Source organism: Euphorbia lathyris, chromosome 8, assembly GCF_963576675.1.
Source record: "Euphorbia lathyris chromosome 8, ddEupLath1.1, whole genome shotgun sequence".
Classification (NCBI taxonomy): Eukaryota; Viridiplantae; Streptophyta; class Magnoliopsida; order Malpighiales; family Euphorbiaceae; genus Euphorbia; species Euphorbia lathyris.
Window position 1 is genome coordinate 25375265 of NC_088917.1, and position 13542 is coordinate 25388806.

General features: G+C 34.2%; 1 non-coding gene across 1 annotated transcript; it reads left to right on the forward strand.

Annotated features, from left to right (window-relative positions):
- Positions 1-6006: 6006 nt before the first annotated feature.
- Positions 6007-6111, forward strand: LOC136204285 (small nucleolar RNA R71). The gene has a single exon (XR_010675132.1). It is a non-coding gene; the product is annotated as a small nucleolar RNA R71 (small nucleolar RNA).
- Positions 6112-13542: the final 7431 nt, after the last annotated feature.

Sequence of the window (13542 nt, forward strand, 5' to 3'; positions counted from 1 at the left end):
TGATGGAAGCCCAATTGAGCCCAATGAAGCCCATGGACCATAGGGGGGGTCGAAATTCATGTGTAATACATGAATGATTAATTTGATTTTAATCAATCCTAATTAGATTAGGATCATGAATTAAATTAATTAAAAGATAAATAAGTTAGGAGTTTTAATTAGATTATAATACTCCTATTATTATCCAATAAGGTTATTATTATTATTATCCTTAATATATTAGATATATAATGAGATAATAATTAGGAATTCTATTCCGAATTGAATTCATATTCAGTAACCTAATTCTATCTAACTAGGGATTAGATACAAGAGATTATAAATACCCCCCCATATAGGAATTTCGGCTAACACAAGCTAAAATCCCTAGAGTGATTTTCAAAATCTACTATAGTGCAAGAGAGAGAATTTTCGACCCCCAGTTCGAGGACGAGATTTTCTACGGCTTCCTTCCGATCAATTGATTTTATCTATTTCTTTTATCCTTGATCTTGTGTTGATTAACTAGAGGCAATCTATTTTGGTTGCTATTCAACGGTTGATTCTAACTTAATCTTCCTGTGTTTTATTTTGTGCTTGGGAACTCGGAGAAGAGTTGTGGGCACTTCATTAACAACGGTAGATTGATCATCAAAAGGTAATTATTCTTATCCCTCTTTATATGAAATAACGATTAACGGATCCTAGGGTTAATGGAAATAGGTTAAAATTTTTATATTTCCGCTGCTATACCTTAGCCTAATTTCCAACATTTGAGGAACAAAAATGTTTCTGGAACTTTGTTTGAAAATGGTGATCAGAATATCAGATTTTTGTCTGATAGAGATGAATAGAAAAGTAAGTAACAGAAATCTGAACCTCTTTGATTTATTTATAGGAATCATAGGACGAAAGAAGATGTCTTTTTGATGCGAAAAGGCATAAAATCAGACCTTCTGGAATTGAAGAAACTCAATTTTTCGAGTTTGAATGGTTGTGTCTGCAGGAGGAAGAAGAAACATGTCTGATGGTGCAGAAAACACCCGTGTCACGACACATTGATTTCCTCTAGGAAATCAGGCGTCGAAACCCCAATTTTCTGATTCTCGACCGAGAATATAAATTCTCGGTAAGATCAGAAAAATCCCTTACCTTCTTGGACAAATTTGAAAGTGTGAATTCTCAATTGAGAATCCTGAATTCTCGACTGAGAATCACTGAATATCTTCTAATTCGAACTATTAACCTAAAATCTGATTAAAAACATGACTTATATATATTTTCATGTATTTATAACTTAATATAAATTCATCTAATAACTAAAAATCATAAAAATGTGTAAAAATAAAATAAAATAAAAGCTAAACTATGAATTTAAACAAAAACAAAATAAAAGAAGTACATAAAAAATGGATTAATCTTCACGAAATTTTGTTACGAACTGAATTTCCTTAATTGGAGCATTTTTATAATAGATTTTGCATCTATTACCATTAACCTTAAAGCGAACTCCGTTAGGTCCTTCAAGTTCTAAAGATCCATAGTCGAATGTTTTAACGACCAAATGTGGTCCTGACCATCTAGATTTAAGTTTACCTGGAAATAATCTGAGTCGTGAAGTAAACAACAGTACCTTATCTCCAATGCTAAAGCTTTTTACTTTAATCTTGGCGTCATGCCATTTTTTCACTTTTTCTTTATATATTTTTGCATTTTCGTAAGATAAATGACGTAATTCATCCAACTCATTTAAGTTGAGCAAACGTTTCTTACTTGCTTGTTGCAAATCATAGTTAAGTGTTTTAATAGCCTAATAGGCTTTATGCTCTAATTCTACTGGTAGATGACATGCTTTCCGATACACTAATCGGTATGGTGTCATCCCTATTGGTGTTTTAAGTGCAGTACGGTATGCCCATAACGCATTGTTAAGTTTACAAGACCAGTCTTTTCTTGAAGATGAAACTGTTTTTTCTAAAATCCATTTGAGTTCTTGATTCGATATCTCTGCCTGACCATTCGATTGAGGATGGTATGGCGTAGATACACGGTGGTGTACTCCATATTTTCTCATAAGTGTTTCAAAATTTCGATTTATGAAATGGGTACCTCCATCACTTATCATGACTCTAGGGCATCCAAATCTACAAAATATATCTTCAAGAAACCTAACAACAACCTTAACATCATTTGTAGGGGTTGCAATTGCTTCAACCTACTTCGAAACATAATCTACGGCTACTAAAATATAAGTTTTACCAAAAGAAGGGGGAAAAGGACCCATAAAATCAATCCCCCACACGTCGAAGACTTCAACTTCTAATATGTTTGTGAGAGGCATCTCATCTTTCCTTCCTAAATTCCCCGTTCTTTGACATTTGTCACAACGAATAATAAATGAACGGACATCTTTAAACAATGTAGGCCAAAAGAATCCACATTCTAATATCCTAGCCACTGTTTTACTAACGCCGTTATGCCCTCCATAAGAGCTAGAATGGCATTCTGACATTATAGACCCGTATTCATTTTCACTAACGCATCTCCTAATCATACCATCACCACAAGTTTTGAACAAGAAAGGATCTTCCCAAAAATACTGTCTAACATCAGAAAAGAACTTTTTCTTTTGCTGGAAATTTAACCCTTCTGGAACAACGTTAGCCGCGAGATAATTAGCTATATCCGCGTACCATGGTGACATGACACTTTTTATCTGATAGAGATATTCGTCAGGGAAATCATCTCGTATACCGATAGTTTCACCTATAGGACCGTTTTCATCTTTGAGTCTTGATAGATGATCAGCGACAAGGTTTTCTACTCCCTTTTTGTCTTTATCTCTATATCAAATTCCTGTAATAACAAAACCCATCTAATCAGACGTGGTTTTGCATATTTTTTAGCAAATAGATACCTTAAAGCTGCGTGATCGGTATAAATAATAACTTTAGATCCTAGCAGGTACGACCTAAACTTATCACATGCAAAAACTACCGCTAGCATTTCTTTCTCGGTTGTGGTATAATTTAATTGTGCACCGGATAGTGTGTGGCTGGCATAATAAATAACATGAAATTTCTTATCCTTCCTTTGACCTAAAACACATCCGACGGCTAAGTCACTTGCATCACACATGATTTCAAAAGGTAAATCCCAATCGGGTTTAGCAATTATGGGTGCACTGACTATAGCTGCTTTCAATGTTTCGAAAGCTTTAACACAATCTTCGTTAAAATCAAAGGTTGAGTCTTTCATAAGTAAATTAGTAAGTGGTTTGGAAATTACAGAGAAGTTTTTTATAAATCTTCTGTAAAAACCTGCATGTCCTAAAAATGACCTTACTCCCTTAACAGTAGTTGGAGGGGGTAATTTTTCTATCACTGAAGTTTTTGCTCTATCCACTTCTAACCCTTTTTCAGATATTTTATGACCTAAAACAATTCCCTCGTCAACCATGAAATGACATTTTTCCCAGTTTAAAACTAAATTCGTTTCTTCACATCTAGACAAAAATTTATCCAAATTTCCTAAACATGCATCGAAAGAATCTCCGTAAACTGAAAAATCATCCATAAAAACTTCCATGATATCTTCAATGAAATCGTTAAAAATCGCAGTCATAGACCAAAGGGCATTCTCCTATATGCAAAGGTTCCATAAGGGCATGTGAAGGTTGTTTTATCTTGGTCATCCGGGTAAATATAAATTTGAAAGAATCCGGAGTAACCATCTAGAAAACAATAAAAAGCATGACCGGCTATCTTTTCGATCATTTGATCAATGAAAGGTAGAGGAAAATGATCTTTCCTGGTTGCTTTGTATAGGTTCCTATAATCTATACAAACCCTCCAACCGGTGGTGGTTCGCGTAGGTATTAGTTCACCTTCGTCATTCCTTACAACAGTTATGCCTCCCTTTTTCGGTACACAATGGATCAGACTAACCCATTCACTATCCGAGATAGGATAAATGATTCCATTGTCTAAAAGTTTAGTAATCTCATTTTTTACTACTTCTTTCATGTTCGGATTTAAGCGTATTTGCCTATTCGCTTTAGGTGGCTTATCTTCTTCTAAGTGAATTCTGTGCATTACAATACCAGGATTAATTCCTTTTAAGTCTGAAATTTGCCATCCCATACTTCCTATCCTATTTCTAACAACTTCTTTCAATTTTTCTTCTTGAAATTTTGTTAACTTGTTAGAGATAATTATAGGTAGAGAATCGCCTTCTCCTAAGAAAGCGTACCTCAAATGGTTTGGTAACTCTTTAAGTTCTAATTTAGGGGGTATTACAATTGAAGGCGGAACTGGTCCATCTTCTCGAATCAAAGGTTCTGGAACCTTATCTTCTAATTCTTCTCCCATTATAGGTTCTATTGCTTCTTCTTTTTGAATAATTTCATTGACACATTCTTCAACTAAGTCAAGTTTCATAAAAGCGAATTCCTCCATAGGATATTTCATCACTTTGTTCATATCAAACTCGATCTTATCTTCTCCTATCCTTAAAACTACTTTCCCTTCCGACACATCAACTAGAGCACGTCTCGTGTTCATAAACGGTCTACCAAATATTAGTGGACAATTAACGTCATATGCAAAATCTAATATAACGAAATTGGTAGGAAAAATAAATTTGTCAACTTTAACTAAAACATCCTCAATTATACCATATGGTCTTTTAGTGGTTTGATCCGCTAATTGCAAAACCATATTGGTACGTTTGATATCTTCTTCTAAACCTAACTTGTTAAAAATAGACAACGACATTAAGTTGATACTTGCTCCTAGATCACAAAGACAACTTGGAAATTCAATATCTCCCAATTTACACGGAATAGTAAAACATCCGGGATCTTTGAGTTTAGTGGGCACATTGCTTGACACTATCGAACTACAGTCTTCAGTTAATGAAATGGATGAAATTCCTTCCCAACAAATTTTCTTTGAAATTAAATCCTTTAAGAACTTGCCATAATTAGGAATTTGCGTAATTGCATCCATAAACGTCAAATTAATGTGCAAATTTTTAAATTTATCCAGAAATGTTAAAAGTTGTTTGTCATAGTCCTTATTTCGGACTTTGTGCGGAAAAGGTGGTTTGGGTACAAAAGTTTTTGTACTTGAGTCAATTGGTGAACTTTTTGTGTTGGATGTATCTTCTTTGGATTTTGGTAAATCAGTTCCTGGTAAAGTTGGATCTCCGGGCATTTCCGGACCTAAGTAATTTTTCCCTGAACGAAGAGTGATAGCCTTTACATGCTCTTTCGGATTTTCTTCCGTATGGCTGGGTAGACTTCCCTCTTTTCGGGATGGAATTGATTTAGCAATTTGTCCAATTTGAACCTCCAAATTATGGATGCTAGATGAATGGTTTTTAATAAGTTGATCAAATTTATTCTCGATCCGTTTAAAACCATCGTCGTGATTACTTACTTTTCCACTCATAGCATCTATAAATTTGTCGATTTTAGAAGATAAAGTGCTAATCGTATCTCTTGATTGATTTTGATAATTATTGGTACGATTTTGATTAGCATTTACATTATTATTATTATTATCTTTCCAGTTAAAGTTAGGATGATTTCTCCATCCAGGATTATAAGTATTAGAATAAGGGTTATTGGTTTGGTTTTGCCCTTGGACAAAATTTACCTGTTCAATCTCGCTCATACCTTCATAATCCACATCCGTTTGGATTGGATTACCGTTACAATCGCATGCTGCCATAAACCTATCAATTTTGTGTGACAAGGCAGAAAATTGGGCTTGTAACATCGCAATTGGATCAAGATTTATTATACCTTTAACCGATGATGTGGTTGAGGATGATGGTTTCGCCACTGGTATATGTCCACGTTCCGCGGGCCACATACTGCTGTTGATTGCCATTTCCTCCAAAAGTTCTCTTGCTTGGGCTGATGTCTTCTTCATGAATAGCCCTCCCGACATAGCATCTAATGAACCTCTAGTTGTAGGATTTAATCCATTATAAAATGTTTGCATTAAAAGTTCAGCGGGCAATTGGTGGTGTGGGCATAAATGTTGAAGTTTTTTAAAACGTTCCCAAGTTTCATAAAGAGTTTCATTATTATTCTGAGAAAAAGATGTTAACTCTTTTATGACTTGCGGTTTTTGCTAAAGGAAAATATTTCGATAAAAATGCTTGGGCTAATTGTTCCCAAGTTGCAAATGTTGCGTCTGGCATCGAAGTTAACCATTCTTTGGCTCTGTCCTTCAAAGTGAAAGGAAAAAGGTGAAGTTTGATTGCTTTGGCAGTCACATCGGGTATTTTAAAAGTGTCACAAATTTCAAGGAAATTTGTCAAATGGGTGTTAGGATTTTCGTTAGGTAACCCATAAAATGTTACATTATTTTGCAACATATTAAGCAATCCTGGCTTAATTTCAAATTGGTTTGCGGTGATTCTGGGTCTAACGATACTATTGGTTACACCGGCCACCCCTGGCCTAGCGTAATCCATAAGTGTTGATGGGTCTGCCATATTATCAGACTCAGTATTTCTTGTTTTTAATGGAGTTTTATTTTTATTTTTCTTGTTCTTTTTAATGGTTTTTTCAATTTCTGGGTCTATAGGGTCTGGTGCAATGCCTGAACTTCGAGAACTGCGCATGAACTTGACATCTTGCACGAACTGAAACTACCTTCAAAACAGAATTTGAAAAATAAATATGTTAGTAAATTAAAATTAATAAATTACAAAAGTTTGAATAAGTATGTATAAACCTAGATTCGAAATAAAACACGAAAGATCTAAATTTTTGTTAAAAATTTTGGCGTTCCCCGGCAACGGCGCCAAAAACTTGTTGAGCGATTTCCGTAAGTACATGATTTCGCTTGTAGTAATAAAAAGATATCGATCCCACAGGGAACATTTTTCAACAAAAACTTATTTATATGTAGATTAAATACGACTTAAAGTTTATATAAATAGATAATCGTTATTTGAAATTGGGTTTGAAATTGATAGAATAAGAATTAGATTGGAAAATGTAGAATGTTAGAAATCAATTCTGTTTTGAGTATAAATTTACAAAACAGAAACGTTTAGTGCTTTAGAAAAGGGAATAAATGTATTCGTTTGCATTAAGCAAAGAAAACAACTTTAAACTTTGTATAAATTATAAAAATGTAATAACGTAAACTCTTTCAATTTGAAGGCTTTGAACCGCAGACAATCTTCCTACGGTCGGGATAGATTGTTACCTTAATCAAATTAATACTTTTGCAAGAATTAATTTGTCTAAGTGTTCAACAAAGTTTCCTTATAATGATTTTGAATTCAACTACGTTTTAATGAAACGCCAGAACTCACTTCGGATCAATTACAGAAGTGCTACATAAAAATCTATTGAATTGCATAAACTTTATTAGATGAAGTATGAATTTGATACAAGTTTACAGAGAACAAAAAGCATGGAAGCTTTCGTCGACTTTCAAGTGAACGGGTTGTCAATCCTTTCCTTGAACCTCGATTAGAGTTTGTCAGGCTCCTGGGTCGAATCCTCTACTAAATCTTCTCGCTGAATCTTCGGAATAGTGACGGTTCCTTCTACTACCAAAATGTAATATGAACAAATCTTAATCTAAATGCTACTGTGTTTGTAATTATTTGATAAATAATGTGTGTACATCATATTGTTTTTTACAAAATCGAACTTCTAACTCTGAATTGCTTGACTCAGAATTTCTGCATTAATTCTGTACTAACTCTTCTCTTCAATATATCATATCAACTCTGAAATCAGCTCTCTATTTATAGATGTTGAGGAGTCGTGTCTAAGGAATGTGTCTTCTACGAAGAGACGTTCTTATCCAATCGAACAGACGCGTTTCTTTGAAAACGAACAAGTGTATATAGTGCTTCCTGAAAATCTGAACTTACCGAGAATGTAAATTCTCGGACGAGAATGGAGGAACAGATATCCAGCCTTCGAAATGAAAAGGGGGAGAGCTGGGTAATGCGTGTCACGACCGAGAATGGAGGATCCTCGGTCGCGACACGGGTGATTATTCTCCGTTTCTGACTTCGTCCTCGTCCTCGTTTCAGTGCGTTTGATTTTCGTCGTCTTTGACTCATTTCATAGGGTTTTTCCTTCGTTTTTAACCTCTTTTCGTTCCTATTTGGATTTTACCAAATATTTAGGTACCTTGTATGAAAGAAACATATTCGGACGTAAAAGTATTCGAAATAGATATAAATAGTACGATTTCATAGCAAAACTGATGTAAATATTAATGATATTTTAGGTATATTTTGGGCTTAACAGTAATAAATATGGATGTGTCATCAAATATGTTGTTTTTGCAGTTCATTAATCAAATATGGTGTTTTTATATATGTGAGAGATTATAGAGAGAGTTATCAAACATGGATTGGGTGGGTTACGGTAGAGTTTTCATCCGACCCATATAAGAGTTATTTTTTGATAGATGGATTGAGTTACGATAAGTCATATATGATGGGTTAAATGAGTTTTTTAGATGAATTGCATGAGTTGAATTATTGTGAGTTAGATGCACTACAAAAAAAGAGTTATTGGGGACGGAAAAAATTGTCCCTAAACATAAGAAAAATTGTCCCTTATACTTTTGGGGACAATTTAATTGTCCCCTTGTTTTGTCCCCTATGCGAGCGTACCCTATTCTATAGGAGACGAAAAAGATGATGTCGTCCCCTTTCTGTGAGACGATTATTGTCCCTAGAAATAGAGACAAATGTCGTCCCCAATCTAAGGGACGATTATCGACCTCATCCCTTGGGACGGTTGTCGTCTCTATGCAAAGGAGACATATTATGTCCCTATTTGTAGGGGATGATTTTTTGTCTCCAAATGAAGGGACAATTGTCGTCCCCAAGTAAAGGAGACGACTTTTGTTCCTATTCTTAGAGGACAATTACTTGTCCTCTATTTGAGGACAACTATCGTCCTTATGCAAAATAGATGATTTTATCCTCAAGTTCTGAAGAAATAAAAAATGAGCCTGTTAAACAAAAGCAATCAAAATAATATACACCTATTATATAATAGCAAACAAAAGAGGGAAAAAAACAAGTGTTTGTAATTGCAGAGGTTGAAGAAATGTAAGGCATAATCTAGCAAAAACATCAGCTATGAACTTATTAAATGAATTTAGGTAAAGATGGTGGAAAAAGGCATTGATGTATTTATTAAATCCAACATCTACAAGAAGAATCTTTCCTAGACAGAAAACCTCATCATCTTAAAACATCTATAAGATTACATTACTACTTAAAAATTAACTCAACACAAATGAGAGTTAAATTTTGTGTGCTATGATTTACCTCATCTTCACTAAATCTGCCAGAATTACAGATCCTCCTGAAGAGTTCTCCCCCTGCAGCATACTCCATTACAATGGCTAGATGGGTAGGTGTTAACAGGACCTGAAATTATAACATCTCGAATTGTGTTAAACTCAACAACGAAAACACTAGAAATTAACTAGCTCTACTTGTGTTAAACTCAACAACGGAAACACTAGAAAGTTAAACATAAGCACCTAGTCCGCCGACATAATTAATGGACGTATACTAGTTTGCTTGTCAATAAAATGGGGGAAGACTAAGGAAAGATGATCAAATTTGTTTTTGTACCATATGTAATATTCATTGAAGTCTATTTTAGCAGAGCAAAGTAGTAGCTTGGCTATTAGAGCATACATCAATGACTATAAATAAAGAAAGGAGCAAAAGAATTATAAAACAGACCTCTTTGAATCTAACTATATTGGGATTCTTAAGTGCCAATGGTTTGTTATTTCCCTTTGAACATGTTCATCAATCTGCAAACACACAAAAAAAAATGATGAATACCAAATTGCAAAACAAAATTAAACAGCAAACAGCAAATTGAATCTCAGAAAAATTGTCAGTCTGTACCATTCATAAATATAGCTTCCAAACTCCGCATACTTCTGTTGAGAAGGTCTTTGATAGTATCAAGAAGTGTTACCATTCTTCCTTGCTCTGCATATATAATCAACTATAAACAACACAACTCATCAGACAACACATTTCACCATCTTCACATGTTTAATCAAGAAATTTGTATTCGAGTCAAACCATAACTACACTAATGCTTATTAGAAAATTAAGAATTAAGGAAGAAACTAAGGTCACACAAATGAAAATGGTAACCAACAAGACTGTAATCATATACAGTAAGCAAAAATAAGATTATAAAAGTAACACTAATGCTAACTCCAAGAACCAACATTTGCTTGAAGAGAAGAGCAAGATCACAGTCAATTAGGGGAAATCAAGTGTGGGGTGTCTCTGGTTTAAGTTGTAGTATACTATTGCAGCTGTTGGACCTGTTACAATACATGACTAAAATAATAAGTAAAAACCTTATAATTGTGCTAATTAACTAATAATAATGCTTACATTTGGATATGGCAATTGATTATTAAGCATCGAAGCCAATAATGAGCTTAAGCATAGGAACAAAAATTCCACCTCCTTCAAATCCCTGCTACACTACCAAACTTGTCATAAACTGACAAAACTCGATAACAACCATAACTCTTATGACAATAGATCCAAGCTAAACTATTTTTATCATCGTATTCTATTACAATAAAATAAAGTGACACATAACTAATTTTCGCATACCTGAAAATCCCATTGGGAATCCCAAACCAAGATAATGATTCTTCTTCAGCAAATCAATTGAATGATTTATCTGTAATTCTACACACTAAGCTTCGGAAATGTAGCAATGTGTCCTCCCCGTCACTGACTTGTTTAGGGCTGGACGGAGAGAATTCCCAAATCTAAAAAGAGTAAAAAATGTTCTCATTACCAAACACTCAACATCACATAAATTTTAGACAAAAAGAGGAATTTGAAAATTGGCTTACATCTTCTATTTGTTCATGGATCCATTCATCTGAAACTAAGAGGAGAGAGGAAGAAACACAAAAAAGAAAAAGAAAGAGGAGAGACGCATAGCAGAAAAAAGAGAGACTAATTACCTTAATTTGAGGGATCGGTTGATTTCTCCGGTGAGGATTCAGCATCGGCCAGGAGAGGAAATTTCCGATGCATATTCCAACATTTAAAGTGGAACGATTGAATCTAAAACATAAAATTAAGATGAAAAAACTACAATGGGACCTGTTAAATTTAGTAACAGTTCTATGACATGAAATTGCCAATTCATCAAGAACATCCAAAACGAAGTAGTAGAATTATGATGTTGACCACTGAACAAACAAATACCCGAAATGAAAGTTATCAAGTTGCAGATTTCTTAAACAGCAATAGCTTACCTTCTTCCATATTTCCATTGCCTACTGCCAAATACCTAACTACCCTCTGAAATTCTGCTACATATTCTGTAGCTTCAATACCATTCCTCATATCAGGTTCATAAACAACCTCAAGCAATGGTACCCCAGCTCTATTCAGATCAACCTACAAATGATGAAAAACATTGTATAAATACATAGATTACATTCTGCTACTAGCATTGTAATGCTTTTACTAAAAATTTACAAGTAAGGCTTATTCACTAAGACAGGGCTAATACATGAAATATACGAGTAAATAAATAACAATACTAGGGGATGCACAACGGAATAAATAAAAGAGAAACAACACATGAGTTTACATACCTATGCAAGAATTTTGAACGGCTGCGAAGGAGCCAACTGCAAAACAACCTGCTAGAACAACCAGGTTACCTAGAGCTGCATAGAGAAGAGCAAATTAATTGTTATGAAATGTATGTTTACCTTGGATTTCCAAAGCCTGCAATCATCATACAACAATTAAACATCAAATTAACAAAGGAATCACAATCCCAATGTACACATAATGTGTATATAAAATTGGAGGTTAAGGTCTTGTCAAACTTTCAAGACAGGTGACAAATTTGAAGTTTAAAACAAGCCCTGGCAATTGTAACTTAAGGCAGTATCAGGACACAAAATTGGAAGAGAAGATAAATGGCGTTTTAATTTCGATTCAAGCATATATTTCAGAATTACAGAAAAAATAACCAACCTTGAATCTTGTGAAAGTTTACCTGGTAGATATAATTTATGACTCAAAACCTGCAATTGCACATTTTTATAAGCGTTTCTGTTTTCAAATAGCCATGTGCTATATAATGCAATATAAGAGCATCATCGAAATCAAGTATATCTAACACCAGCTACCAGGAGCTGCACATAAATCCACAACATGCTTTGCCCCTGAAAATGAAGTCACAATCAAATAACAAAGGTGAAAAAAGCACTATATGAACATTTTCAATTCATCACCATGTTAGACAAAAATGAATTGAGTTTCAGATAGAGAATGCACCTTCAATTATGTTGAATTCTTCATCGATGAATCTAGAAAAACCCCAAATGCTATCGCAGCAACCAAAATCTATAAGTTGTGAAGAACTACCCTAGTACCAGCAACTCAATCAAAATACAGACACAAACAAACACCTCTAGAATAATCAAACCAAAAAATAATCAAATTCGAAGGATGAGAACATCATCAACTATTGAAAAATCAGAAAAATTGGGCTATTGGTAATAACTATCCAAGTTGGCCTTATAAAAAGTTTGTAACATAAAGCATGATTTGGTTAGTTAAGTCTCTCAAATTGAGAGAAAGAAAAGAAAAACATTGAATAAGAGATTTGGAGCAGCCTACCGGCACCGTTGTAGGGATGGTGTTGTGTTGTTGTCATTCTCGCAGGTGCCTCCGTTGTTCACAAACTTGTAATGAAATTCAGTTGTTATTTTCGCCGGTAGTTTTCATGCCTATGAAATGTTTGATAAATTGTATAAATGACATGAATTTTGGAGATGCTACCTCAAGAGAAGCAAACTGAATCTTCTCTGCAATCTCACAATTCATATTATTAATATGAGCAATATGCACAACGGATAAAATTGAGTGTCTTCATTCTAATACAAAATGTGAGATTGATCACGCGGATCTCCTCATGAGCATGGATGAACAAAATATGGTGTAGAACGTTCCTGAATAATAGTCAACAAGATCACAGGTAAGATGTTAATGGTCCATGTTAAATGTGTCCAGTCGCGGTTCTAGGACTGCAGTTAATGCAAAGCGAAACTAGAAACATAAAAGCTTCTACTGAAGAATGTGATTTGAACATCATATTTCACGTGATTATATATTCAATAGGACGAAATCGATATTGCTGCTCTAGCTAGCATATTGAATTGGACCAAATCAATGACAAAAATTCCATTACAGTGTGATAGACAGTAAAGAAACATCAGCATCCATAAATTTCTGCACTGGATCGGGTAAGAGAGAAATGAGCATACCTTAATCGATACTGATACGAAGTAGAAAATAATGAAGCTAAGACATTTTCCAAAACATGAGTCATTACAAAGACCTGCACACATATAGCATGGAAATTGACAAACTTTAGAATAACTAACTTATGTAATTAAAAACTTGAAAAAATAAAAGGCGAGGCTGTTAATGTGGCCAATAAGTTGAAACTTTAGAATTTCATAACCAATGCAA